This window comes from Vicugna pacos, chromosome 5 (assembly GCF_048564905.1).
Source record: "Vicugna pacos chromosome 5, VicPac4, whole genome shotgun sequence".
In the NCBI taxonomy this organism is placed as follows: Eukaryota; Metazoa; Chordata; class Mammalia; order Artiodactyla; family Camelidae; genus Vicugna; species Vicugna pacos.
The window spans coordinates 33,674,556-33,701,719 of record NC_132991.1 but is presented as its reverse complement, the minus strand read 5'-3'; the positions used below and the strand labels follow the sequence as shown (position 1 = coordinate 33,701,719).

The following is a 27,164-nucleotide window of genomic DNA, read 5'->3' as shown; positions in this document are numbered from 1 at the left end:
AAGCGACTGTTCTTTCATCGCGCTCCCTTCCTGCAGTCAGCCTGCTCCTCCGAGTACCGGGCTGGTTCCATACGCAGCGTGTCGTGTGGAAGGGCTGGTGGCAGCTGCAAGTTGGTGTGTGACACATTGAGTAGTCATATTTCTCTTCTCTGTGGCCCTCCAAAGCCCTTTCCAACATAACTTTTCCCCATCTGTTCTCGTTTGCACTGCATAATAGGGGACAGGTTTTGGAACTTGGGATTCAAAAAAAACATTAAGAGAAAATAAAAATGAGATGGAATTTGAGTAGAAAGAAACTCACTGGCTCCTCCCTCCCCCTCCTCGGGGACTGGGATCATTACCAGAGTATTAAATTGATCAAGGTTTTCCTCTAGTCTAGTTGATTCTCTTTATGTGGTAGTGGGGAAATGTGAGAGCATTTAAAAATCTCTTTAAACTGTCTGCATAGCAATGAGAAACAGCGTGGCCGAGTCATTAGCAGATACAGCATTGCCAGGTACCTGACTTAAAGTTTTCCCCCATTTGCTTAAAATCTCTGATAAGTTGTGTTAATTGCCTCCTGCCTCAGGTTCCTTCCCTATGAAGTGGAATGCATGATGTGAATTTTAGAATACCTAGAGTCAGGGTTTTCTAAAGTGCCCTAAGCCCAACTCTGTGTATGCAAGAAATGATTTTGGAAATGATACAAATATCTTTAAATTTTAAAAGTAATAAATGTCTTCTGGGGAGGAGGCTATAGCTCAGTGGTAGAATGAGTGCTCAGCATGCAGGAGGTCCTGGGTTCAATCCCCAGTACCGCCATCAAAATAAATAAATAAGTACATAAACCTAGTTTACCACCCTCCTCCAAAAATACGTTTCTTCTACCATACATTAGTAAACAAACTGCAGGTGGCACAATATACCCATGATGTCTCAGATGTTTTTGCATAGGATGAGGCTAAACTAGGCATTTAAGTTTAAAAAGTGAACAAACATAAAGAAGATTCAGCAAATAATAATTAAAGTGAATATGGCAAAACAAAAGTCCAAGGCCGACAGCTTAGGAAGCAGCTATTGCAGAGATGTAGTTCTTTTATTCTTTCCTTCTGTTTTCTGGGAAAAGATTTATTGTGTGCACCTCCAGCTCCCGATGCTGGATGACTCACACTATTATCAGTTTAGTGGGGGCTTCTAATTCTTCTGAGATCACAGCCCTCTTTGACAATCTGATGAAAGTTATAAATTTCCCCCCAAAAATGCATATTACTGTATACAAACACACTTTTGCATATAATTTCTGGGTTTTCAGGACAACTTGGTGTCCATCTGTGGACTCTTGGAGAGTTGGGCCACATGTATTCAAGGTTGTGTCCACTTGCTTGACAACCTCATTCTCTGCTTTCCTAAGTTCACAGGTCAGTTGAACCTTTAAGCCACACCTTCTATACTTCTGCAAGGAACACCATCTTCCTTCACTGCTGGCCCAGGGCAAAGCCACCCAGGCTGCTTCCTGCAATCATGTTGGTAGTACAGAAATATCCACTCTCTTCCTTCCCTCCCCATCTTTTTTTTTTTTTTTCCTTTAATCAGAAAGCATAGTAAGTTTTGCAGTTGGGACCTGTTTTTGTTTGCCCCAAGCCAGACACCAATCAGTGTCTTTCCATTTTCCATCAGAGCTTGGAAAAAGAGGTGCATGATATGAAACTCAGGAGAGGGTCTGTCCTTGTCAGTTCTGCAGAGGAGAGTGCCAACGTAGAGAGACGATCTATAAATGCTTTTGATGATGTCGATCCCTTCAGCAAACTCTTTTGGAGCTGGAAACGCTCTGTTTTAGTTATCACTTCCATAACCCATTTCCCACCCTCTTCCCCCAAATACCTAGTTATTTGTAAGAAAGCTCATGGTGATAGTAATTAAGAAGAGTAATGGTGACCACCCGCACTTAATGAACATATCCCAGGCACCGTCCCACGTCCACTCCAGGTTATATGTGTCCCTGATTTAATATCCTCAACTCCCTCATGTGGCAAGTCGTATTATCTTCTCCATTTCACAGATAAGGAAACTGAGGTTACAGAGTCAGAAAGTGCTAGAATCGGTAACCAGAGCTGGGACTGCCTCCCTCCAGACCTAGCAATTTTTTCCTCTGAACTTTTTCCTGTTCCAAGTAGTGAAACATCTTACCCTGTCCTTGCCTTTCTGTTGTTTTCATCCCCCCAACCCAGCCATCTCCAAGAATTTTTGTCCACTTGTACTTGTCAATATAGACGTATGGCTTTCCTTCTTTTTAAACTCGAATGGTAGCATGTGATCCAATTTCCTGAACTTTGCTGTTTCCCTCCAGTTACTGCTATATTGAGGGGTACAGTTCATATCAATACATTAAGAACTTCCTTATTATTACTTTTTTTAACACTTCATAGTATTTCATTGTAAGGATGTATCATAATTTAAGGACTCAGTATCCTATTGACAGACATTTAGGTTGTTTTCAACCTTTTACATATAGCACTGCAAAGAAAACCTTGTACATACATCACTTCACAGTGGATGAGGATATGTGGGGGAGATATGCCTAAAATGGAATTGCAAGGTCGAAGGGTGTGTGCATTTGTAATTTTGCAGTATGCTACTGTCAAATAGTTCTCCACAAATCTTGGATGAACTTCCAGTTTGACCATAATGCATGAGAGTAACTTGTAGTATTCTTGATGATTTCAAGTTCTTTTTCTACTTTCATATCTGTAAGTTTCATCTTCTCTAAGATGTCTCAAATTGTTTTAGTAAAAAGAAAAACATAAGGCTTACACTCAGTTTCTGCCCCCGGTCACATACACATATACACAGAATTTTTCCTGTTATGCATTTTCACCTACTTTGCTTCGAGCTCCCCTGCACTTCCAAAGGAAGCTCAGAGGATAAAGGGTTTAAGGACTGACTCTCAGCACGTCAGTCCCAGTGGGACCACCAACCAGCAGATGGTTGATCTCTGGGCCACTTACCACTAAGCCTTTCCATGGAATTCCCAGTAACATTTTCCTCTTCCCTATCCCCAATCCTCCCTCCCCTCAGTCCAAACTATTAGGAAGTCAAACCATTAGAAAGGTTGGAGGCAGGCATGTTCACCACAAAGACTCCTTGCCTCCAACCCTCCTAATGGTTTGCACAATTCCGCCCACTAATCTTTGGGAGGTTAATGACTTTGTGGAAATCTAAAACAGCTCCACCTCAGGAAGTGGTAAAAGTCTCTTGGAATAACAGAAACCAGTCTTGAAAGAGCTCTTGAATTCATCAGCATTTTCAATTCATTAAAAACCCCAAAGGAGTAATGATATGCATACGAATTCAAGATGGTAGAATGAGCAGTGACCAAAACCTGGTAAATTAATATGGATACTGTAACGTTTAAGTATGAATAAAAAAAAAATATCTAAAGGAGGAACAGAAGCACCCACCCCCCCATCTCTCTTCACAAATTCACATCCCTTCTCCTCCTCTAAATTATCTTTAGCAAAGAGGAGGAACCAGAAGCAGAAGAGACAGAACTCTGCTCTTTGCCGTACTAAGGCTGTGTCTTCACAGGAACTCAAGCTCAGTTCAGAAACTTTCAAATGTGGTTTTAAAGGCTTTTGTGAGTCAACTGTTACTGAATCACACAAAGGGGGCTTTATTAATAAGCATATTCTGTTCATTATAAAGAAATGAAAGCCTCAGAATAATTCGCCAAATGTTTAAAGAGAAAACAAAAAACAATGTGGTAAACATATCAGGACTTGATGAGCTGTCTAGGTAATTGGTTGTTTCTGTGCACCTGGTTCCAAAGACAATATTTAATATGTAATCTGTTTCATTTTGCTTGGGGAAGTAAGTGTAACCCTACCCCCTGGTTCACATCTGCATTAAAATTAGGGGAGGCAGTCTTGTTTCAGTGAGTGGAAATTTATGCACATGAGTTGTCTTTTACATGGAGACAGCAATTATACCCCTAGAAATGCAGTCTGTGGGAGAAAATGACATATTCAAGGCTGGGGAACAAAAGCCTAATGGGAAGGGGACATTAACAAGGTTGGGAACCCCTTCCCAACAATTAACATGATCATTTACAAAATCTGCCCTCCATAAAATTATTTTAAAAACATGTTTTTCAAAACAATGAGTTTTTTCCTCCTTTCTCAAAAGATTCAGCAGCAACCATGCAGAATCTATTCCACTGTAACAAATATTTTAAAATCTCTTCAGATATATTTAAGGACTGAAATAAACAAAATCCAGAGAGTGGTAGGTGACCCCTGGTTTAACAGCCTTATAAGGACTAAGAGGAAAATGCAGCCAAGAATTTTTCATTTTTATGCAAGGAAGTTGTGTTTGAAAGCAACAATTCCTAATCAGAATTCTTGAACACAGGGAGATCGCATATAGCATATGCAAATAAAAGTCTCTATTAGTAAAAACTGGTTTTAAAAAATGATTTCTTGGTTGACTTGTTAAAAAGGACAAAGCTGGAGCCATTAAAATGGATTTGAGTTTTGGTTTCCTCTCTCCATCTGCTCTGGAGACTGTAGAAATGGATGAGGGAAGACGTCTTTTCAGCCCTCATTTGTCCTGTGTCCTCTCTACCTTCACACTTTCTGGGAACATATAAACTACTAACAATCACAATTTATTTCTTGTACTAATTGTATCACTAATAGAAAAAAATATAAGCCCTGCTTAGCTGAATAGATTTCAGTAAATCAATTTGTTTTTGAGGTTTTCTAAATTTCTAATGCTTGATCTTAATTTTTGGTGCATTTTTGTTTGATTAGTTTTGCTTCATGTGTAAAGCTCTAGTACTTTTTATTGATCTGCTATGAGATTTTGGTTCATTTTGGTTTTTGAAAACTTGAGTTTTTCAACTAATTTTGGTATACTTTCAGAAAGCAGCATTTATAGAGTAACTTCAGTGGGTCAGGCTCTGGGGAAGAGCAAGCTGTAAATTCTGACTAACTTTTGGAAAATAGTAGAAATTTTAAATGTAAACAAACATGGAAGAAGTAAAGTTCAAAATGTTTCTAATATTTTCTGAGTCACTAGAACACTAAAATCATCGATAATATAAAACAACATGACTACATGATAATGGAAAAAGGGCAAGATAGAACAGGATTAGGATATCTGAATTTTACTCTGTTGATTAACTACCTCTTCTAGGGGAATTCACTCAAGTTCTTTAAGCCTCTATTTCTTCTACAGTTAAAAGGCAAAATGGAGGTGAAGCCCAGTGACCTGGTCTCATCAACAAACCAGTGGCATCAGCATCACCACCACCACCACCACCAATGACAACAGTAACAAAAATGCACGGGGTTGGGGGAAGGAGAGGGTACTAAGTGATCTCAGAATGAAAAGAGACTTAATCAAAGGCCAAATAACCAAATGAGACAAGCAGGTATTGTCTGGATCCTGATTTGATGAAAGACCTTTCTGAGAAAATCTAGATGATTAGAATTTAACTGGGAATTGGACATACCAAGTAATCATTCATTTTGTTAGGTATGATAGTGGCATTATGGTTAAGAAAATGTCCATATGTTTTAGTGATGCTTGCTGAAATATGTACAAATGGAATGACATGATGGCTAAAGTTTACTGTTAAATAATATCCTCCCCCTCACAAAAAAGGGGTGAGAAAGAGGGAATGGGAAACAGATGAATCAAGTCTAGCCTAATCTTTTTTTTTTTAAATGAAGTATAATTGATTTACAATGTTGTGTTAGTTTCTGGTATCATCATAGTGTTCAGTTATACACATATATATTCTTTTTCATTATAGGTTATTACAAGGTATTGAATATAGTTCCTTGTGCTATACAGTAGAAGCTTGTTGTTTGTCTACTTTATATGTAGTAGTTTGTATCTGCTAATCCCAATTCCTAATTTATCCCTCCCTGCCCATTTCCCCTTTAGTAACTGTAAGTTTGTTTTCTATGTCTGTGAGTTTGTTTTTGTTTTGTAAATAAGTACATTTGTGTCTTTTTTTTCTTTCTTTTTTTTTTTTTTGAGATTCCACATACGAGTGATATCATATGGTGTTTTTCTTTCTCTTTCTGGCTTACTTCATTTAGAGTGATGATTTCCAGGTCCATCCATGTTGCTGCAAATGGCATTATTTTATTCTTTTTTATGGCTGAGTAGTATTCCATTGTGTGTGTTTGTGTGTGTGTGTGTGTATACCAAAGCTTCTTTATCCAGTCATCTGTCGATGGACATTTAGGTTGCCTGCATGTCTTGGCTATTGTCAATAGTGCTACTGTGAACGTTGGGGTGCATGTATCTTTTTGAATTAGAGTTTCCTCCTGATATATGCCTAGGAGTGGGATTGCTGGATCATATGGTAACTCTATTTTTAGTTTTTTAAGGAACTTCCCAACTGTTTTCCATAGTGGCTTCACCAATTTACATTCCCAACAGTAGAGGAGGGTTCCCTTTTCTCCACAGCCTCTCCAGCATTTATCATTTGTGGACTTTTGAATGATGGCCATTCTGACTGGTGTGAGGTGATATCTCATTGTAGTTTTGATTTGCATTTCTCTGATAATTAGCGATATTGAGCATCTTTTCATGTACCTATTGGCCATTTGTATGTCTTCACTGGAGAAATGTCTGTTTAGGTCTTCTGAAGTCTGGCCTAATCTTGATCATTGTTTAACCTAGTGATAGGTACATGGGGCTCATTACTCTACTTTTTTTCTTTTATGTTTATGTTTGAACGTTTTCCTTAAAAAGAAACCATAACATTATGAAATCCTCAAAGGAAAAGTAAAGCAGACAATTCACGGTAGAGGAACTTCTGATGAACATTTGATTTGTCAACAAATCTACACTTGATTTGTCAACAGGGAACCCCGACCTTTAGCAGCCATAGACTAAGCTTTCCTAAATCGAAAGCTCATCTCAGCTCTGTGAGAGGCTGTGTGGAATGGCCTTTGCTGTGTATTTGCTCAGATCAATAAATTGCCTTTTTCCTCTCTCTTCGCCAAATGGGTTATGTGGCAGTTTTCTATCCAGGAATAATCACTGTCATCAATACTTTTTCCTTGCTGTTTGTGGATTTTTTTTTCCCTTCCAAGTTCCTCAAGAGATTCAAATGTTTTCACATTTCACATGTTGAAACACCAGTTTCTTAGATGTGATCAGGATAACATCTTTAGCTGCTTAAGAGTAATAAGTTTACTTCCTTCATTCCAAATTGGATCTCTGTGTTAGAAATTGGAGGATCTGGTAACCTTTTGTACTCTGTGGTGAAGCACTAGAAGGAACTGAGTCATAGTTAAACTTTATACTGTTCATTGGCTTAAAAGCTCATGTTTGTCAAAGAGAAAAATGAAGTGAGACTTGGGTGCATTTTATATACCCTCATATATTTGGCCCAGCATTGATGTTACCTTTTACAGCGATGGATGTACTTGGCTGAACACAACTTTCTCAGCTACTCAGGAAAATCAAAGCTTATTAAAACAGTTTTATGTTATTGGTAGTAAATACAGTATTATTTGGGGAGGTTTAGAATGAAATTGGTGAACTACTGTTTTATCAAACTCTAAAAAACTTCGCAGACTGCCCCACATATCATCCTTAGCAATTTCTTTAGTAAAAGAGAAATGAAAAGAGTCCCCTAAAAGAAAGGCAGCAAGTCCCACTGCAAAAATGTGGGAAATAATAAGTGGAAACCAAGTTTATCTTTAAAACTTGTTTATAGATTGAAATTTCTACCTGGTCAGTGCTTAGTAGGAAAGAAACATAGAAAGCTCTTTATACTCTTATCAATAAAAAATAACACTAACATTCCAATGGAATAATGGGTAAAGGGCATTCACTGCAAGGAAAATTAGAAATAAACAAACGGTATATTTATGAGTAAGGTACAACCTCATTAACAATCAAAAAACGCAAATTAAAACGAATGTTTTAAATGTCCAAATTGGCAAGGATAATAGAGGGTGTGGTGACAAAGACAGCAAAGGGCATGGTGAGATGGACAAGCTACTGGAAGCAGTTCAGATTACTTAGCAATTGGAAATATGATCTAAAGTCCTACTTTGAGGAATCTATCCCAAGGAAATAATGAGATGCTGTCAAGGTTGTGGTATAGCCATAGGTTTAAATCAGTCAAAAGATCATACTCACAGAAAATACCTAGTTACCTGGGAAAATGCTCATAATATAATCAAGATGAGTAAGAGAAAACTATGTTTATTTCTATAAAATATATAAATACATGCACAGAAAAGACTTAAGAGAAAATTATCTAAAATATTGTATCTGTTTATCAGAAAGAGTAAAATTAAGTGATTTTACTTTCTTTGAAATACCTTTTGCTATTTTCTCTGTATCTTTTCATAGTGAATATTGCATTATTTTAATCTTGTGCCTAATAGATTTACTTTTATTGTAACAGTACAACTTACTGCAAAATTGTTAGGAAATACATAAGAATAAGAAGTGTAAATATGGTGAGCTCATGTGTACAGGGTGTCTTTTAAGGGTGATGAAAATGTTTTAAAATTGATTGTAATGATGACTAAAACTCTGAATATACTAAAAATCATTGAATTATATATACACTTCAAATGGGTTAAATGGCAGGGCTGGGACTAGGTGAGATTTTGGTCCCCTCTGACTTTAGACTTCTGTGAGTCTCTGCTTCCTTGAAGGGGGGCCCCAAAATAGTATTAAAAACGTGTTGTAATTACTTCATTGTAATAGCAAAGACTGTATATCACTAGGACTGGTACTACTGATATGTTGATAAATCAAGAAAGCAAAGGACAGAGAGTGCAGAGCATGCTACCCTGTGTGTTAAAGCAAAAGAGAACACGTGTATAGTTGCACAGGTCTACAACATTTCTGTGGGTGAATGCAGAAGTGGAGTTAGGGAGAGGGTGGGTGGCAGGGAAACTGGTGATCCTGAAATTTACTTTTCATTATATGATATATCCTTTTGTTCTTGCATACTTTGTATCTTTTTTAAAAACAAATAATTATTAGGGAAAAAAATCTTGCTAATAAGGAATATAGATGTCTTGGGTTTGATGATAAATGAGGTTAAGCAAACTTGTCACCCACTCCCTTGCTTAAACCACTTTGGTCACTTCCCTTTCCTGGTTCTTGTGAGACCTGCGTGAAGGAACTGGACCACCTCAGTCCTCTGTGGTCATTTCACCACATGCTCCTTTCACTCCAGTCACAGTGGCCTTTTGTCAGTTCCTAGATCTTAAGCTCTTCGTTCCCCCAAATGGCAAACACAGCATCAGCAACTTCAGATAATAAGCTTCTTAGGAACTCTAACTCAAGTCGTGCAATTTTGAAACTGAGAGACCTTGGAAATGCAACTCACCCCTCACTTTACACCGTAGGAGAAGCTAGGCTGAAGTTAGGCTCTACAATCTGAAGTCACGTGCCTAAGGTCACACGGCTAGCTCCCAGCTATATGTAATTAACCTTAGTTGCTGATCTCTGGAGTTTCATTAGACGAAAGTAGGTTAATAAAAAGGAAGTCTTTGGATTTTAGACATTGGTAGAGTAGGGCTACATGAAGACTTGGGAAATTAATTTGATTTCTTATCCATGAAAATATCTTCATGATGCCAATGTTCAGAGGGACCAATCAGGGAAAAGAATGTTCCTTCAAAAATGGAAACCCGCTGTAATGCTGGAACCTACCAAGAACTGCACAATTATATTCAAGATATATTAGTTTAATTTGAGGAAGAAATTAATTTGGTCATCCTGAGGGCATTCATCCATGGGAGTAGCTTTTAAAAATCTCCATCTCTACGATGTAGCTAAATTTACTATAGTTAAGAGAATTAGAAACTCATGCAACTTCAGAATGTGAGCAAGAACTAGACAGGGCTGATGGGCATCTAGCCCTCAAGCCTGCAAGGAAATGGGTCACAAAGAAACAGATGATGGCAAATCAAGAGATAAAGTTCTGAGTCCTCTGGGAAATTTTCTTCTGAAAGAAATGGACCTATCAGGAGAGCACAAAAATGTGCAATTTGAATTCTGTTCTCCACATCCTCACTCCCACTTCACACATATAAATCCATATACTTTCTTCACCAGATAGGTTTTGTTCTATGATTGTCAGACCCTCTTACAATGTATGTATTTCTATTTTTATAACAATCATTTCTGCTTATGAAAGTAATATAGAAAAGTTGGAACATACAGACATGTGCAAAGAATAAAAGTCAATCCTACCCATGATTCAAAGATAATTACTACACATCCTGAAATATTTTCTTCTAGTCTTTCATCTTTGTGTATATGTGTGAAGGATTCATGCCTTTATAAGGGTCTTGGAGTTGGAATATTATCTTTGTATCTCATTTTTTCAACTTATGCCTTATTGTTGGCATATCCAAAATTATTAGATGATGATCATCCTTTTATATAAGTTTTTGTGTGATTGATGAGTCTTTTCATAAATTCCTGAAATGAGGTTAAAGTATCAAAGTGTATAAATATTTTAAGATATATATCACTTAGTTCTCTTTAAGAAACTGTTCTCCAGTTTACACTCTCCACAGCAACTGAATGTTCCTTATAAAGTCAATCTTACCAATACAGAATATGTTCAATTGCTGACAAATTGTGTAAAATATTTTATCTCAGTTTTGACTTCATTACCTTTTCTTCAATTTTTAGAGTAAACTTTTTTCCTAATGTTCATTTGTAAAATTTTATTTTTGCTTGTCAATTCATGACATCTGCCCAACTTTCTATTAAAAGGTACAGTTTGTTGCTTTGTAAGAGTTTTTAAAAGATAGAGTAAAGATTTTAACACTTTGAGTATATATTGTATGTAGTTTCACTACTTGACTCCTTTCCCTTCTTCTTTTGTTTGATTGTTCCCTAAAATATTTTAGGGAAAAAAATTTACAGAGTTAAGCCAACCAATCTTTTTTCTTTCTTCCATCGCTTTTGTTTAGAAAGTCTACCATACAAAGGTCTCTACCTATATTTGCTTTGAGTTAATTTATAATTTTTAAAATGTTTAACCCTTTATTCCTTCTGGAAATATTTTCAGGAATGGTGTGAAAGGAAGCACTAACAAGATTTTTGTCCAAGTGCCTCAGTATCATGTAATGAATAATTTTCCCTTTTTGCAGTGGTCTTGTAATGCCTCTTATCACACGGTTGGCTCATAGCCGCACACTGGTTTGCATGTAGCCTGCTGTGCCAGGAGTGACTGGATGAACTATCCCAAGTGGGGAGTGACTGCAGGCAGGTAGAGGAGTCCTGTGTAGCTCCCACAGGTCTTTGAATATGGTAGATGGCTTATAAAGTCTTGTATGAAATGAGCAACTAATGAGTCATTCATACACCCGGAAAAGTTTAACTGTAAGATAAACAAGGGTCTGACCTGACTGGTTACATGTTTACTTTTTGAAGAAGAGTGCCAGTCCTGATAGCATTTTTAGTGATCCTTTCAGGTTATGATTTTCCCTTCCACTCCTTACTATTCTGATCCAGTCATTTCAATCTTTGGAACGTAACATTGGTTTCTTATGGGTCTCAGGATTAGGACCAAATTCCAGATCTCAAGCTCTTGTAAATCATCATTCTCCAAGAATAGTTATGATGCAGCAGGGTCAGTATTTCTCACACTTGAGAAATCGACACTTTTAAAAGGAAAAAAACTCCATGGACCTTCAGTGATGCCTTATTTTTTTTAAATAAAATTTCATTTCAAATAAACTGCATGTTCTTATAGGTACATAGCAGAAAAGGGTAGTGGAATAATGGTTGCATGGTAGGCATTCATCTGACCCAGAATATGCATCATATTTGTTACTTTAATATGATATTAATTTCTTTTGAAAATACTGTAACTGAAGCAAAAGCATAAATTCCATGGATTTCATAGAGAACTTGGAGATCCCCTAAGAGTATGTGTCCTAGTTCTAGTCTAACAAAATAGAAATAGGAGAATCACTTTACCATACACCACATCCGCCCTCAAACTTTGCCCTTTTTCTAAGCAGTCTGGATGCCTATCGAGTCTTCATGCTCAAGTTAAATGTGAACAATCACTAAATGAGATGTAAACTAATCTCCATATGCTTGTAACCATTACACAACTATAAAACCAAAACTAAATATGAACAAAACTATAAAGCCAATGCTTCAAATAACTGTTTAATGAGACAGATGATATTGTCTTGCTGAACAAAAATGTCTGCCCACATTTTAATCACAATTGCCTGCTGGGTGCAGGGTTCTTTTTTTTTTTTTGTTCTACATGTTTAAATCAAATGGACAGACTTCTCAGAATTTGTTTGTTTTGTTTGTTCATTCCTTCAACCCTTTATCTTTATTTTTCTTCCAGAAATTTCTAGAAATTGAAATACAGCACATCAATCCATCAAGATTCTCAACACTAGCTCTCAGATATCTCACCAATATTCTTCTTAAGAATTTGCTTCTGAAAGTTGATATATATAACTGAGTTGATTTTTGCTTTATAGGTTTTAATCAACCATGTTCTTTTATACCATTATGAAAGGAAAACTCTCTTGGAGCCAAAAAGAAATGGCTTCAAGATGAGTGAAAATCACTCAATGTAGTTACTTAGATATTTTAAACGAAATACTTTAGGGAGGGTATAGCTTGAGTGGTAGAGTACATGCCTAGCATTCATGAGGTCCTGGGTTCAATCCCTAGTACCTCCAAGAAAAAAATAAATAAGTAAACCTAGTTAACTGCCTCTTCCCAGCAAAAAAAAAAAAAAAAAAAAAAAAGCAGGGGGGATAAGATTAAGTGAAATACTTTATAAAAAGTACAATTTACATTCTGTATCACTTACAATCTGCAAAATTTTATGGAATAAATTCCCTCAATTTTATAAGAAGATATTGTACAGAACTCTCTGGTTGCTCAAGACCCTGTTTCCTAATAGTTTTTGAAAGCTGTTGACTTTCAGAAATGAACATGTTGATCTGGGCGTAAAGGAGGAGGATATGCAGAAAACAGAAGAGTTGCCAATTCACAATGCAGCAGGCAATTAATTAGCAAGAGTCGTGCTCCTTGAAACATACGATGGAGGAGATCTGCGAATCTTAGAATAACAGAAGATGTGTTTCCTTCAAGTTACTTTGGTAGTGTGATTTTCCACCAGTTAAATCAATGGATTAGATGTAAAGCAGTGGCTCTCAACCAGCACAGTAATTCTGCTCCCTCCACCCCACCCCCAAAAGACATTTGGCAATGTCTGGAGACTTTTGGTTGTGATGACTGTGGAGGGAGTCCTCTTTGCATCTAACGGATGGAGGTCAAGGATGCAGCAAAACCTCTTACACTGCACAGGATAGTACCCCACAATTATCCAACCAAAACTGTCTATAGAACCACAGCTGAGAAACCTTGGATTAAGGGATCCAGGCCAAAGGACTGTATTTGGGCTGTTTCCTTGTATGGGTGGGGTGTGTGGAGGGCTGTATCCTTGTGTATCCTGTTTTACACACACACACACACACACACACACACACTCACTTTCTCTCTCTCTCTCTCAATCAATTTATCTATGTTACAAGGCCACAGAACTATCCAGAATCCTCCCAGAGTCTCCTGGAATACAGGAGTAGTCACAGGGGGGTTGAGTTAGAGGGTTCTGCATTGAGCCATTCACACAATAAGACCACTACTAAGGAAAAGATAAAAGGAACAGTTAAAAGCACAACAGGATTCATTAGTTCGTGTATTCACTTATTCAGCAGATCTTTATTGAGCACTCACACGTGCCACTCTGCTAAGCATGATGATACATGGTTGGCATACCAAAGCCTAGTCCCTGCCTTCATAAAGCTTACAGCCCAGCAGAGTCTACAAAGGAGGTTACCAAGAAGAGCCCAGTAACATGAGGACTCCGTAAATGGACCTGATTGAGGAATATTTACAAAGCAGCTTGAGAAGCTCCCACATTGAACCTCGCAACAAACCTCATAAGACAGGCTCTTTTCCCTTCTTAAAGAGGCTAAAAATGTGCCCAAGGTCAAACAGTTTGTAAGTGGCAGGGCTCCTTCTTCAGCCAAGTGATACTGAGGTCCCTGCTACATTGTTCTACAGAGTGAGGACACGTACAGGCGCTCTTGCTCGACTGACCTGAAATTTCCTCTCATGATGCTTACCGATCATACAGGTACAAAGCCCTTCAAACGGAAAGATATCCCTAGCCTTCTGCATCTTCTTGCTTATATGATACCTGGGGATTTTTTTCTAGGGGTTTCATGTGTATTTGCCTTGTGTTTCTAATTAGATTTTAAACTCCTGACCTGCAGGGACCAGATCTTCCATTTTCTTTGCAACCTTTTGCAGTACTGCAGTCATCCAGTAAATGCCTGCTGCATGAATGAATCTGTAGAGATAAAAATACTTAATGGTATTCCCATTTATTGGTTTCACGCTCTTATTTGGCTTTGTGATAGGACTACATTCTAACTTCTAGAGGGCAGAGAAAATGGCTTGGTGCTTTCCTTACACTCAGCAGGCACCATGCAAAATTTGATCCTCGCATGCCTTTTTGATGCTCTGGATAATATTAGCACACTGGAGTGTTTTTGTGTATCTAAGGACCGAGGCTGTCAGCCTCTCTTTGGCGGGGAATGTTCCTTCCTTTCCACCGTAAGCTCCCATGGCGCCTAGGACAGGGCTAGATTACCGCAGAAGCACCCCCTCAACCCCGCTCTGTCCCCAGTGCATTTTTATTACTAAGGAGGCCCACTGCGAAAATCGTAAGCTCTCGCATGACCGCAGACCTTGCGAGGAAACGAGCAAAGTGGAAGGGGATATGCAGCCGGTCAGAAATGGCCTGAATGAGAATGCCGAGGCGTCTCTCTGAGAATCCAGCCTAAGTCGGCCAAGCAGGACTCCAGCCGCGCGCCGCCCGCAGTCCCGCGGCCCGGGAGGCGGCCCGCCCGCCGGCCCGCCCGCCCCGCGCGCCCCCGGGAGCTGTCCAGACAGCCCCGCCCGCGCCTACCTGGGCACTCGCCCCGCCGCGCGGCCTCTCCGCCTCCCACCCCGGCCGTGGGAGCCCAGCTTGGCCTGCCCCGCCGCCTCCCTGCCTGCGAGGAGCCCCGCGGGCCGCGCGCCCGCAGCCTCCTCCGGGCCTGCCAGACAGCACGGGGAGCGCCGGGGGCGGCTCGGCGGGGCTCGGCGGGGCTCGGCGGGCTCGCCCCCGGCCCGGCGCCTGCAGGGGGCGCGGGGACGGCCCCGCCCCGCCGCCTTCCCTCTCCCTCCCGGCTCCCTGGATCCGCGCCGGGAGGAAATGATGTGTTGCTGCCTGGTTAATCACAGCTCCAGACACTCATTGGCCGAGCGCTCCGCAGCCACTTCCTTCTCCTCCTCCCCCCGCTCCTCCCGCTCCGGCTCCTGCTCTTTGCAGCCGCCGCCGCCGCCGCAGCCTCCCCCTCGGCGCTGGGGAACTTTTCTACTCTCAGTGACCGTCTCCCCCGCTACCCCCCCGCCCCCGGCCAGCCCCAACCCGGCCCGCCCGCCCCGCCCGCGGCCGTCCTCCCAACCCGTGCCGCGGCGCCTCGGGAAGTTTATTCCGCCCGCCCTCCTCCCCTTCCTTCTCCTCCGCCTCCTCTTCACCCCGCCTCCCCTCCCTCCCCCGGCTCTTTCCCCGGGGTGGCTGCCGCTGCTGCCGCTGCCACCACCAGGCTGCTCCAAGGCCAGCCACGCCGGCCCGAGGGCTGGAAAGCTCCTGGCCCCCCGCACCGGCCCGCCGCACCCGCCACCGCCGCTCGGGGCCGGCTGCCGGCCCTCGGCCCCGCGGAGTTCCGGGCTCCCTCGCCGGCTGCACCGCCCCGCCCCGCCCCGCGCCGCGCCGACCTGCAGCGCCCGGCTGGCTCGCACTCCGCCTTCCCCGGCTCAGCCCCCTGCCACCGCGGGACCAGAGGTGAGGGCGGGTCGCCGGCCGAGCCTGCCGGAGCCGGCAGGACCGAGGGAGGAGGAAGCCTAACGGGAGAAGGGGCAGGGATTGGGGGTGGGAGGGTAGGCGTCTGCGGTGCCTCCCCCTCGCTTTCATTCCTTTCTCCCCCTTGCCGATCCACTCTCGTGGGGGAAGCAGTCGCGGAACGAAACTGTCTTGCTTTGGGCCTGAACTGCTGGTGGGATATGGGAGAGGGCAGAGGGATGGAGTCGGGTGGTCTTTGGTTTGCAGTGCGCGTGTGTCTGTGCATGTGGTGAACTCCTTCAGGGTGTGCGCCTCTGACTTGTAAATCGATCTGGTCGCCTGGCCACGGGGCTCACCTTCCTCGCTGAGCTTGGTCGAGAGTAAAGGGATGGGCGAATCGCCCCCACCCTCAAAATATCCGTCTCTTCCAAGAGGAATTTTCTGCTGGAGAAACAGCCAATAAACTCTGCTCTACGCCCTCCCTCCCTCCGTTCTTCCTAGCTGCAGTTTCTAAAAGCTTCAAAGCCAGGAATGTGGGATTCATCTTCCGATCCCCAGAAGGCAAATGTGGTTACAGATGTTGCACGGTACTTTGCCAAGTTTAAAACCCTTCCTTCAACACTGTAACCAAAACAGTGAGGCTAGAACCTTGGGCGCGCTGGGGAGAGATGTGGGCCTTTGGAGCTCCTGGACTCTCTAACTTCCGTCGGGTTCTAGACTGGCTCAGCTCTGTCCAGTTTGTGCCAGATATGTTTCCCACTCTCCCCCGACTCCCCCCCCCCCTTTTCCCCTGGAGTTTTGAATGCTCCTTGCATAGGAGAGAAGCTATAGAGGAAGCTACTAGGGGAAGAAAACATTCCCCTTAGTAGCAGAAGAAAAGTCTCCGTTAAAAAGTTGTGCTTACTGTGGCTTTGGGAGAGAGGTAACAAAGTAATACAAAGGATTTGTTCATTTTATTGAGCTTTCTTTTCTTTCTTTTTTTGAGGTGTGTGTTATGGGAGTTAGATGATGAGAAAAGGGACTGATCTCATACATAATTTGTATATTTTTGAAAAGAGGCCCTCGGATTTAGACATAGACTAACCCAGTGGTTTTAAAGAATCCTGTCCCAGAGATGCAGACTGCTCTGACAGCCCAAGGAAAGGCGGTGGCAAAAAATAGACACCACCTCCCTTTTCCTCCAAAAAAATTCTTCCTGGAAAGGTGGTGGTAAGAAATTTCAAGAGATGGGTTGATCCAAGTGGCGGGCCTTAAATGGAAACACTATAGTATGTCCTGGCACTTGTCTCTGGAGGTGGGTGGCTGGCTGGGGGCCCGGACTTGGGCAGCCAGCAGACACTAGACTAGTGCTGACCTCAGACCCTGGCCTTGCCATCCAGTTTTACAGTGTGCTGAAGTATTAAATATGGGCCTTACCCATTTCACTGATGGAGACACAGGGGTCAGGCCTAGACGGGACTTGAATCACTTGCCTAAGACCAAATTGCTTTTTTTGTGATTCAGTTGTTTTTGCTTTCTGTCCTGGAATTAAAAAGCAGAAGTCTTTTGAGGCCAAGATGTGTAGGCCTTAAATCGATGGAATTGTGCGTTGGATAATCACATTTCTTCTGTCCCACTTCATGAAAATATCAAAGGTGGTGAATGGTGTTGCAGTCAGTTCTGGATAGACGACAAAAAATCAAGAGCCAGGATGGGTTCATTTTCTCCTTTTCTAGCAGTATTGGTGACTTTTATTTGACATGGAGAGAGTGATTTTAATAAACTGATATAGGTAGTAGTTTTACAACTTTTGTACCTTGGAAGAAAGAGAGTGATCATTTGAATCCAAATAACATTTCTTGTTACCTATAAGTAATTTAAAAGAATGCTAAGGTTGTGGAGTAAGGATGGAGTTGTATGCCATATTCAAGAATGTAATTAATTTCAGAATTAATTTCAGAATTGAGGAACTCAGTTTTATTAATAGTATTTTAATGATTTTTTTTCAGAGTAGTAATTTACCAAATTTTGTGCATCTGTCCACAGAACAGATAACAGTGATTAAATCAGCAAACAGAGACTGTGCCTCTGTCTTACCCTCAGTTGCACTGAACTAGTCCTGTGATGATTGTGCTAGGCTTCTAGGTAAGGTAGGACTGAGTATTCCGGCCTTCTAGAGGAGGGAGGGATGTGGCAGAAATGAGTAGATTTGAAAAATGATCCAGCTATTCAAGGTCATGAGGTGAAGATGGAATCAATGCGTACATACTGTACTTCAGGCAAACAGGAGCTGGGACTGGGAACTGTCCTCTGTGCTTGTTCTGCTGTTGGATTCCCTGCCTCTTGATTTATTTTTACATGTTAGGAATTAAGGAGAAGTAAACTATTGATGGTGGCAAAATCCTCTGATATGTTTTGAGTGAGTTTAATGACAGACATGATGGTTTGGGGAGGAGAGGGACTGGATACATGCCAGGCACCATGCTCAGCTCTTTACATGCACTTGTTTAGTATATTTTCACAACCACCGTATGTTTTGTTATTATTTCACTCCTTTACAATAAGAAATTGAGGCTTGGTAAAATTAAGTGAGTAGCCCAAAGTTGAAGAGCTAGTCAAAGTCAATGGTGGAGCAGGGATTAGAACCAGGAGTTTCTGGGACTTTTGAATGCGTATTCTCGGCCACTCTTGCCAGCATTTGCTAATTTCATTCATTCGTACACTGTCTTTATGAGTTTACCATAGCTAAGTCTGTCTTACTTAGTCTATTAATTAGTATTTTTGTTTAAAGCAATGATTCACCTTTGAAAAAAAAACCTTAAAGTCATCATCTTTTAAAAAGAAATAATATATTACTGCTGTGGCTGGAAAGCCAACTCACCTGTTAATGATTAGGAGATAATCCTAAAGATGTGTTCATACTTATATTGAAACCCAGATTCAGGGTAATGAATACCTGGTGTGTGTGTGTGTGTGTGTTTCAGGGACCTGGGGATGGGTGGGCTGGAGGAGGTAGGTAGATTGTATGGTATTGGTTGATATTCTGGCTTTTAGATTGAGTGATGGGTTCATGGGTGCTGATTTTATTTTTAGCCGTTATAACCTACATACACGATACATACATTTTAGTAAAAAGATAAAGAAAATTAAACACATAACCATTAACATAATGATTACTTGGGGAATATTTCATGGCACTATTCTGACTACAGGCTTAGCTTGGTGCCTGTGTGTAGTAGGCATGCAAGAGCTATTGGCTGATTGACAAGACCCCAGGTGATCATTTTAAAGCAAGCTGATTGTTGTCACACCTGAGTAAGATTGAAGTATGTCTACCCCCCCTCCCCCATCCCCATTTTCTCCTTTCAATATTGTGACTAAAGCATGGGCTGTAGCGTAGTTTCTCGTGATTGCAGTTGTGGGAGACACGGGCTGGGCTGAAGCTGGTACTTCTGCTCAGCATCACCCTGTCTTGTACATCCAGCGCTCAGGATGGGGCAGAGAATGCTGTCATGAAGTGTTAAACTGCTTTTGTTTTTACCCAGTGGTAAGTGTGACCGTTCAGACCAGGAAGCCAGTATTTAAATTAAAGCAATGCCTGGCTAAAATGTTCACTGATGAGGCTGGGAAGTAAAGCCATCAGAGATTTTAATTGGAGTCCACAGAGTCTCCTGTTTTATTTTCCCAAGCAAATATTGAGCACTGTGGCTTTATTCCTGGAAATGAGGATTTGAATTGGGTTTCCTGGTACAAAATGCCTTCTTTGATCTTTCAGAGTGAAAACTTTGTGTTTCTTTCTGTGGCCAACTCCAGCTCTTAGAAGAACCAAGTGGAAGATTTACCTCTTTTTCGGCACTTGGCTGTAGACTGCTCTTGCTGGCCGTGCTAGTTTAAGAATCAGAAGTTCCAAACCAGTATTTGTCTGTTGAGAAGGGCCTTCCAATTAAAGACCCCTTATGAAAGAGCTTCATCAAGTTGGTGTGGTTGGCATATAACGGCCTTTGGTTCGGATGGAAGGTAGTTTTACTTGAACTTATCCTTCCAAAATTAATGAGACCCAGTGGCTTACTTTTTGAAGTTAAAACAAATATTACCCCCATCCCCAGTATTCAAACCGGCTGCACAATCGAATAATATTTTCGTGCCCTTATATGCATTTCTGGAAACCCAAGCTTGTTTTTGTGTCTAAAGACTCGTCTGTGACCCATGAGAGCTTTGTTTTCCAAAGCCACCGCTACTCACCCATTTGGTTTTTGGGTGTCAGTCCCTGAGCAGCGTCCCGCTTTGCCCAGGAGGGTTGCTTCATTGTTTGCTCTCGGTATTTGACCTTTATTTCTGTGACTGGGAAAGTGACTTTAAGTTTTAGCCTTTCCCAGTTTTGTGGAGGTTCACGTAGTAGGTGAAGTTTGTTTTCTGGAGGAGGAGCGAGATCAGAGGGTCCTATTTAGCACAGGTGTCCTGATGGGTTTGTAGGAGTTCAGCTGTCTCATCTTCAGGCTAAGCTTTGGCTGTTCTGTCCCTCTTGTCCCCACTTTTGGGGAGAGCCAGGTCCTTCAGGGCTCAGAGTGGTCTCACTGCAAGCATGAGTGGTCTTGCCTTTTGATGTTCTCCTAGTGTTTTGTCATCTTCACTGCTCATTCTGGGGCTTAATTGATCTCTTTGAGGGAAAGGAATTCAAGTTATTCATCCCTCCATTTTTTTTTTTTAATTCTACACAGTTCATTCCCCATCACCAATTTAAAACTTTTCATATTCTTTCCCTGGGCTCCTTGAGGGTAAGACTGTGTCTTACTCCTCTCTTGTGTATCTCCTGTTCCCAATATAATACCTATCCCAGACCACACTGTCAGTAATTTTCTTTTTTTAATTGCTGAGGGGGTGAATGGATGATTGCACATAGGGGAGCAAAGGAACCCAGGACTTTAGACAATCAGAGAGGGAGTCTCAGAGAAGATGATGCCAGACACAGTGGTCTTTAAGGATGAATTTGGGAACCAGGGACAAAAGACACTCTAGGTAGAAGGAACTGTTTTTGATATCCCTTTATTATGCTTGATATTGTAACTTGTACTTAGTGAATTCAACAAACATCTGTTGTATTCTTTTCAGTATATGTTTCCTTTCCTGATTGTTTTTGGATTTCAGGATGACACCTCTTTTGGGGGGAAGAATATCTCAACTAATTTTTCCTATCCCTTAGAGCAAGAAATCCTGCAGTACCTTGTGTTTGTGTGTCTGGGACTCAAACCCTTGGTGAATTGACTCCCTGACACTGACTTTCTCCTGTTGCATGTGTCCTCAAACAGTTGCCAGTGAACATAGTGTGGGAGGCAGTGCTCATGTGAGAGGTGGAAGATAGATGACCTCTTGGGAAAATGGATGGAATCCAAAGTAAACTCCTCTTTCGGTAGGTTTTTAAGGGCTGAACTGAATGGGTATCCCGTGTAGACCTTTTCTGCTTGTATGCTTGACGGCTGGGTCCCTTGCTTGTCTATGAAAGCCAGGCTGGGTCTTTGTGGCCACCAAGCAGCATGGATGCCATTGAAAATAAGACAACGCTAGTTTTTGTTTCTTTTTCTTTTTGAGCCAATTACAGAAGAATTATTAACTAAACTAAAAAATAACCTTGAGTTTGATGAGAAACATGCGGAGGGGATAAAGGAAGGTAGGAGTGATCTTGGACAACGCTGGGTCTTAGATGTGGGATGATACTTGGAGTTTGGAGAGCAGGTACTGAGAAAAATGTGCTGTAAAAAGAACTCAAGAAAAGGCTTTTCTAGTGTAGAGGGAATGGGTTGAGGAGGTATTTTAAACCAAGTTCTGACTCTTCACTTTTGCATCCATTGATGAGTGATGTTGCACCCCGGGTGAAAATCCAATACACTTGTTCACTTCCCTTAAGTGGTAGGTGAATGTGGATAAGCAGATACCACCAAGAGAGCCAGAGTTTTTGGGCTTGTAACTTAATGTCAGGGACTTACATGAGAGAGAAATGTGTGGCGGAACAACCAGTAGGAAGGAAAAGTGTAGGAGGTTTTCTAGAGTGACCCTTAGCTCCCTTTTTGAGAATAAGGAAAATGGGAAGGGAAAAGTGTGCCAAATGATATTTTTATATGCTTCTTTGAACTTGAAGAACTGAACTATTGTGCTCAACAGGTGGCAAGAACAAACATTCTCTTATTTTACAAGTATGGCCTAGTAAAAAAAATGGAAAATCTTAGTCCCCAGAGATTATGTAAACACGAACGTTCTATTTCAGTGTTTTAAAAACATTTTTGACTCTCGGCAGTTCATTTTACATCATGACTGAGTACACGCACACACACATCCATGTTAAAAATAAAGCCGAATTACACATTTTACAAAACAATGTTGCAGTGCTTTCTAATTTCTATTCAAGTTTCGTTACAAAAAATTCTGGTCTCTATCTGCTACATTGATTTCACAAGTTGCTAATGGGTTCTAAACAGCAGTTTGAAAAAACCTATTCTAGGTATTGTGAAAATCAACCTTAATTTGCTTATTTGCTAATCTGGATGAGAATTTTGTTTTTCATTTTGTATTGAGTCTCAGTAGTTCTACAGATAGTCCTCTCCCACTATATCCCCACTTCATTGTTCTTTTCTCTGTGTAGGGGTCTTTGCTTGCTTCTCCAGATCAGATTAAAGAGACTAGTATGTTTTGGACCAGCTTCAAGAGTTCATCTTTGTCTTGATCCCACTCAGCATTGAAGGTAGGGCTGATTAATTAAAACTGGTGGCAGGAGCCACTTGGCTCCCTGTTTATTAGATGATGTTTGAATGGGATGGTGACTTCCAGTAATATGGGGACAATAGGAGTGCCTATGCAAGTCACGTGTCCCGAACGGATGAGAGGGAGGTGGGGAAGATGACCCCATACATTTAGTGTTCAGATGTACACTAAGGTTACTTAGTAACCATGTAGCATGTGGTTAGTAAGGGACAGCTCTTTGCATTCAGAGATCTAAGTACACGCATAATCCAGTGGCAGCAACCACTGTTGTCACTGTCCTTATCATTAACATTTCCCTGCCTTGCTGCTTGCTGCTCCATCATCATTTCCCCTCTTTGTCCTTCATTTATTAAGCATTTATCAAGTTCAGTAAAATGAAGTTGATCTTAAGGTGTACCTGAATAAGGGGTTGAAGAATTGCACATGTAACTATAAAGGGCAGAACGAGTATCTTGGTCACAAGAAACAGATGGATAAGGATCAGCCAACACCTTTGAGGAAGTGGCTGTTAGGCTGGCCTTGGAGGGAAGTACCAGTTTGACGTTATCCTTTGGCGAAGTATCTATATGCGTGTAGGTTGTGGAATAGGCAACGTTCCAAACCCAGGGAATGGGGCAAGTAAATATGAGGTAGTTGGCTTTTGTTTCAGAGCCAAGTTGTTAAAAAAAAAAAAAAAAGCTGTACGTATTTTCAATCACCAGAGTCAGACTGAGTCTTGAGGTTCAGCTTCTTAGAGAGGCATCAAGATGTGAGACATCTAAAAGGAAGAGCAGACTCATGTCTCCAGGTTTCATTCCAGGGCCAAGGGTCCCGAGTAGAATGGCCAGTGCTATTTAAATGGTTATATTGCATACCCTCCCCCACCTTTCTTTTTCTTTTTTCTTTTTTTTTGTCCTTTCCTTTTCTACTTTTTTGGCCAAGCATATATGGTAACTCCCAGAAGTTAAAAAAGTTAAAAGCTCTTTGTGATGTGACTGGAGTACCTTAAGGTGAGCACTTTAGAAGAAAACTTAGAAAGGGAGATTTAGAGCCAAACTGTGAGATTTAGAGCCAAACTGTGGTTTACTTTGAATGCCAGGCTAGATAGAGGTTTTTGACTTGATTTTAAATAGCAACAATAAAGTGGTCCCTGTAAAGGAGGGCCTGATCAAGCCCCTTACTTGCATTCTCTCATTAAGGCTCACACTTACTCCATGAGGTACTTCCTTTTATAATCCCCCATATACAGAAGGGGAAACTGAGACTCAGAGGGGTGATGGAAGATGTCCAGGGTCACACATCTGAGCTTTACCCAGGCTGTGAATCCCCAGGTCACCATGCTCTATAGCAGAAGTTGAAAACTGATGGTCTCAGAGCTGAATGCTCCTCAGAGTTCTGTCCTGTTTGATATTGCATTTAAAACATTTTAAAAAATGGTTCCCAACATTTAAATATGGGAAAATTTCCCATGAAAAGTCCAGATTTCCACCTGCTTCTGCAAATCTGAATGCTCTGGCAACACTCAGCCTGTGTTCCTGCAGGAACCTGTGACCGTGTCTGTCCAGGGGGGTGTGTGTGCTGTGTGCACCGCAGACCGGGCTCACCCTGTTCTCCCCCCCACACTGAGGCCCGGCGTCAGTTGCTGTTTATTGTTTATTTCTTCATACTCCTGGCCTGCCTCACTCCTGTCTGCTGACTGCATCGTCTCTGTAGGCAGATGAGTTTGAGAGCCCATTTGATAGCCTTCTGTTGTCCATCATGTTTAGTCTAGTGGTGAGGCGAGATGGCTGGCAGCTAAGGGGAAATCGGAGTGGGTAGAATTAGGGTTTTGGTGTTGGGCTGGAGAAGCCATAGACTGAATAAACCATTTTTGTGACAAGAGAGAGGGATGGGTGGTGGGCAAGCATTTCTGACTTTTGGAGACTAGGTGACTGGCAAGATGGTGTTGATCTTAACAGAAAAAGGGAGGTTGACAAGAGGAGCTGGTTTGAGATAGGGCACGGTGTTGGGACTGAGGCTCTGGTGGGACAAGGGCATGGAAGGGCTTACTTGAGTCTTGTGAGGAGTTGGAAATATGGTACTGGAACCCTGGAGGTGAGGGCTTGGAGCTGTGGGAGAGGATGGAAATGCCTTCTGGAAATGAAAGTGGACTAAGGTCTGAATGATAAAGGGAAGCAGCTACAAACAGTCCAGAGTCTCTTATTGACTTTTTTTGGGTCAGATGCCCTGTCTTGCAAATAAACCACATGTTTTTCCTAGCAAAGGAGTACAATAACAATCTTCAACTTTGGAACATGGGAACTGGTGAACATCTGCTCATAGAATCGAAGGCAGATACACTTTTTGATGAGTGACACCTGTAATTTATGTTTAAGCCTATTTTACTGAGCCTTATTAAGATGAAAGAGATTAAAACAATGACTTTTTTTTTTTTGGATTGCAGGTAATGGAAGAAAGTTGCTATAATCCTGAATGGGGAAAGATTGTCCAAAGAGAATGGTTCAGTTTGGGACTTACTCTTGACTTTAGCCAGTTTAGAATGGAATGTCCTTTTCAGATGCAGATGAGCTTTTCCCCTTATCTTGGCTTGTTTGTTTAGGATTCCCTCCGACTCATTGTTACTTAAGCAACCAGGTCCTCTCTCCTCCCTGGTTCCTGTGTGATCCCTAAAGGTTGTATTGTTCGAGGACATTCAAGCACGGGTGGAGTGAATCATTTTCAGATGTGGTTATTGAACATGGAAATCTTCCAGGAGGGCATTGCTTTGGTTTTCATAGAGACTTTTATCTTACGTGTTTCAGTCTCCTTTTTGTGTCATCCTACTCTTTTTTTAAAAAAAAAATTTCAAATTGGCTTTTTATTTCTAATATCTACAGAGCTTTATTTCATTACATGTACATGTTCATATGGGTTCCTGTATATTTTTTCTTAAAAATCATGTTTTTTTATTCATTGTAATATTATGATTGTTATTGTAGTATTGTGTTTTACAAATGAAATGTATGTTATGTTACATATGCTCAAGGGAAGATTTGAGGTGTAGGAAGGGCATATCATGAACGGTAACTTACGTCGTCCAGCCTTCTACTTTTCTTTTCTGGAGAAAAACCATGATTAAAACTCAGTGTATCTTACCAGTGCTAGTCTTTCCATATATGGACACATACTAATGTGTTTTTCATGTATATATTGTATCATATTGTGCACCTTTCAGTTCTATACCTGGCTTTTTTCATTTAATTTATCTTGGAAATGTTTCGCTTACCCATACCACAGGATTTTCTCATTCTTTTGAAAGGTATTTCATTGTATGGATGTATCACAATTTATTTAGCCAGTCTTTTACTTGTTATTTTAGGTAACATGTGTTGCAGTGACTATCTTTACATTTACTACGATATCTACATATTGATTTATATATAGATGGAAATGGAGATCCATCTGGCTTTCTATCTTCTGTATATCTGGGGGTAAATGTTTAGGATTGGAATTGCCGAAGTAAAGGTTTTTTACATTTTGACATTACAGTATAGGTTGTATCATGAGTTGGATTTTGGGTGTGTCAGTGAGGCAAAACGGGCGTGGGGGAGATGAGAAAGCAACGTAAGACTCAAGCATTAGTCCATTCTCTGGTGTAAACCGATTTTGTGGCCCAGGAAAGTCACTTTCTTAACCTTTTTCTTTGTGGTACTTTTTTCCCCTCATCTGTCAAGAAGGGCATAGACTGAGCTATTTCTAAAGTTTGATAATTTGTTGCTTCTCTTTCAGTCTCCCTCCTTTTTGGTCCTTGCAGTAAATGAAGCTGGATGATTTTTTTTCCCCCTGTGAGTTTGAGTCTGTGAAGAATCCTGGGCTTTGGGAGCCTTGCTAATAACCACAGCTTTACTTTGATTGTTTTAAAGCACTGTATCTGGTTTGTGCTTTATGTTAAAAGCAAAGCTTATATGGTTAGTTCTCTCTTTTTTTTTAATATGGTGGGTGGTAAGGCATTTTAGTGACCAAGAAACTCATATAGTCAGCTTTTTATTATTGATCAAGATTAGAGGCAATGGATTTTACACTTAGGGAAAAATGTTTTATTTTCATAATAGCTTTTTTAAAAAAGCAATAGGCCTATGATAGACAGCCTTTAAGAAACAGCAAAATTTTATTTATGACTTCGCAGCAGACCAGAGCAGGTTGCTTTAGCTCCTTCAAACTGTTTTGTAATATGAAGTAAGTAAAATAGGGGATTATTTAAAATTTTGAAATATTTAGCTGGTGTAGTTTAATAAGATGGTTAGATTTCCTGGTGGTTACCAAATTAGATGTATTTAAAAATTCAAACCCAAGTAAATAAAATGTAATATAAAATTCATGTTTATTCCCTGTACTGCATTTTTTTTCTTTAGAATTGGCTCCCCTGAAATTAAGCAGCATGCTTGGATTTTTCATTTGAAAGACTTAGAAATTTTAGGTTGCTAATATAAATGTAATTATTCTAGGAAAGATTTTGAGCCCTTGGTTACTCATCAAAAAAAAAACACTTACT

At 40.9% G+C, this 27,164-nt stretch overlaps 1 protein-coding gene across 6 annotated transcripts in view; it reads left to right on the top strand.

The window, feature by feature from the left end:
• Positions 1 to 27,164, top strand: part of ACVR1 (activin A receptor type 1) — a 198,258-nt gene that overhangs the window by 64,705 nt on the left and 106,389 nt on the right. For 3 of the 6 annotated variants that reach the window (XM_072960993.1, XM_072960990.1, XM_072960987.1), the window contains exon 1: positions 15,618 to 15,925. The exons of 1 other annotated variant lie outside the window; for it this stretch is intronic. The gene's annotated coding sequence lies outside the window, so the exon portion shown is untranslated. Of the gene's footprint in view, positions 1 to 15,617; positions 15,926 to 21,291; positions 21,309 to 22,613; positions 22,635 to 27,164 lie in introns of those variants that run through there. 2 more of the 6 variants (XM_072960992.1, XM_072960989.1) reach the window with 2 other exon arrangements.